This window comes from Gavialis gangeticus, unplaced genomic scaffold (genome assembly GCF_001723915.1).
Source record: "Gavialis gangeticus isolate Ggan-Ray unplaced genomic scaffold, GavGan_comp1, whole genome shotgun sequence".
In the NCBI taxonomy this organism is placed as follows: Eukaryota; Metazoa; Chordata; order Crocodylia; family Gavialidae; genus Gavialis; species Gavialis gangeticus.
In genome coordinates this window covers 164,554,393-164,557,306 of record NW_017729024.1, presented here as the reverse complement: position 1 = coordinate 164,557,306, position 2,914 = coordinate 164,554,393, and the positions used below count along the sequence as shown (strand labels likewise).

The 2,914-nt window shown below is 42.7% G+C and overlaps 1 protein-coding gene and 1 long non-coding RNA gene across 2 annotated transcripts in view; one reads left to right on the top strand and one right to left on the bottom strand.

Moving 5' to 3' along the window:
* UNC13B (unc-13 homolog B) overlaps positions 1–2,914 on the top strand; it is a 339,671-nt gene that overhangs the window by 191,658 nt on the left and 145,099 nt on the right. The gene's annotated exons all lie outside the window — the stretch shown is intronic.
* LOC109297955 overlaps positions 809–2,914 on the bottom strand; it is a 4,456-nt gene continuing 2,350 nt past the window's right edge. Inside the window, exon 3 of the long non-coding RNA XR_002097473.1 lies at positions 809–821. This is a non-coding gene — a long non-coding RNA (uncharacterized LOC109297955). The remainder of the gene's footprint in view (positions 822–2,914) is intronic.

Here is a 2,914-nt window from a genome sequence, read left to right as displayed (position 1 = left end):
CCCTGCAGGGAGTTGGAGGCTGCTATTCAGTCCCCTCCATCTTTTCTTCTCTAGACTAAATAAGCCTGTTGTATCTCAGTTTATTTCTGCAGTATTGCATGTCTGGACAACTTTTTTAAACCAATAAACCAGGCTGGGAGCTGATAATGTAAATGAGACCTAATATGAACAAAGGAAATGTTTAAAGGGAATGAAAATAATCCGATCCTTTGCATTCGGTGCATTCCAATTATTATTGTTTTTATTACTCTCTATAAATTATTTCTTGGGATGATTTGTAATTTGGAAAAACTAATTTAGATTGATAGTAAGATGCCTTCAAAAGGAAACATTTCCTTTTGAAATGTTGCTGATCTCTAGGGGGGCTGGGCCCTGTGAGGGAGAGGGGGATTACAGTTCCTGTTCACTCTGGGTTTCCCTGGTTCAGTTTGTTGCTGTTCCAGTTTTTCTGCAGTTTACCATGCAGTATTGATTATCAGGCAGATGGTCCTTAGTATTAGAGAAGGAAAACCATTAAACTCCTTGCACCGTTAAACCTTGTGCACCCCAGTATACATTAAAATGCATAAACATGATGCTTCTTGTAGTATTTTATTGCAATGCTAAGGAGAGTCAGGAGGAAAATAGGTACCAGACACAAGGATATGGAGATGATTGAGCAGTGTCACTGTGGGGCAATGGGACTAAAATCCATAGGAGGAAACATGGGTCTAAGAAATGTCTAGTTCTTAGTGGAGCAGAGAAACTTCCTCATGGCATTGGTGCTACCAGTCACCCATCGAAAGCTGAACGCTCCTGTGGTCTGTGGCTTTACTTCCAAGCTGTGCAGTGGTATGAGGGGAAAATACGTTGCAAGGGGACAGCAACATCTGACAAGACAGTCGGGAGAGAAATGTAGAGGGCCACTTCCTGCTGAGAACAGGAGGTCAATTGACTGCGGAGCCTGAGAGAAGGCAGGGCAAGGAGGAGGCACCACAGAGGAATCAGTTTGTGGCTCTCAATGTTGTGCTGTGTAGGTGGGCTGCAATGAGTGTGCACGTTCCCACTGAAAGCCTACGGAAAGGCATTGGCAAGCCCCGTGGAGGTATTTTCTACCCTTGCAGATTTCAGCCTGGAAGAAAAGAGGCGAAGATCAAGTGCATTTAAAAAGGATATATATTTCTAAACCTTGGAAAGAGATTTAGGTGAAGTTTTTAAGGAATGAGCAAAGGTCCCAGCTGGTTCACTTGCTTCAAATCCACATGTGCAATTCCTGGAAGAAAAGCAATAGTTTGTATTGCGATTTGGCTAGAAAATGATATTTGGAGATTTGCTTTCAGGAATTGGCTTGTAGGTAGAGTAGATATTGCATTAGAATAACTGTCTAGGGCAATGGTAAGGGCTAATTGGTTTCTAAAAGCCTGTTTAAGGCAGTTTTACAGCCTTCAAGGCAGACGCTGTGTCCGAGGCCAACAGACAAACAGGCTGGGAAATCTGCGGTGTTTCCTGAAAACTCGTAATAAAGATAGGCTTGCCACGTTGGAGCCAGGTCACAGTGCCCAGCTGCAGAGCCCACGGGATTTCCAGTTTTGGTGGACAGCCCAAATTAGGCAGCTGGGGTTGCCCAGATTAAGACATTGGAAAATGACCAAATTAAGATGTGCACATGCGATGGGTTTGTGGAAACACAGGAATATGCTGCCAGGGCAGAACGTGGACAGTATGATGACCACAGGGAGACCAGTCCAATCAACCATGCTTGGAAATGAAGAGTCGTCAGGAGGAGAAAACAATAGAGGAGGAGGGATTTCGGAGCAGCCTGTGGTCCCAAGACCACAATGGACAGGGGGCATGCCACCAGCCCATCTTGCCCACCCCACTGGGACAGGCCCTGCTTTGAGCAGGGGGTTGGACTAGATGTGACTTCCCGACATCCCTTCAAACCCTCATTTTCTATGATGATGTCTGCCTTGCCTGCATTACTCTTACCTGCTGTCACTGTGTACCAATAAAAATAGCCTATTTTCAGATGGAAGAGGATTTGGTCTGAGGATTTGGGTCTGCCCAGGACAAAGTATATAGTGTCAACAACAATCAAATACATCTGAGACTTTGTACATCCCTAGGTGCCTTAAACTCCAAAAGAGTAGGTTTTCCTCTTAACAGGGGTGGGGGTGGGGGGTGTTTTACTGTCAGTTTAGAGGAGCCTGCTCGCCAATGTAGTAGTTCCACTTCAGTCCACACGAGTCTTCAGGGGAAAGTTGTATTTGTGTAAAATGAATTTGCAGTGATCAAGATCACAGTACCAATTCCATCGTTAGGCTTCAGATGCTACCTTCAAATTGCGAGTTGCTGTTTGGGGTTTTGTTCTTGTGAACCAGACTGTTCTATTTACGTTGCTTGTGTACTCGAGTGCTGTTCTCCGTAGAGTAGCGGAGTCTTTATTCTCAAGTCTATTTTAGAGTTGATTAAATTTAGTTATTTTCCTCCACTGAGACTTTCTCACTCTAGCTTCTAGGAAGCTGAATATTTGGTACAATGAGCAGATGCAGTTTGCACCTAATCAGTGAATAAAATTTAGTACACTTTGCAGCTCTGTTGTAATGATGAAAATTGAACATAGCCCTTTATATAATAATTGGCATTATTTCCACACAAGAGATGAGTGAGCCAGAAAATAGGTTATCAATTTATATTTATGAGATTGCTTCAAACTGCTGTTTGAGAAGCATTTAGAAACACAGATGCATATAGTTGCTGCCTTGAAGACGCATTACCTAAGATGACAAACAATGTACAGGAGATAAAGGAGAAGAGAAGTACCAAAATACTTAAAGTCATTATTTATTTAATCTGCCACTAACCTTTAAAAAAAAATCCTCTTAAGTAAAATTATTACATAGTTTCATAGTTTCATAGATTTAGGGTCGGAAGG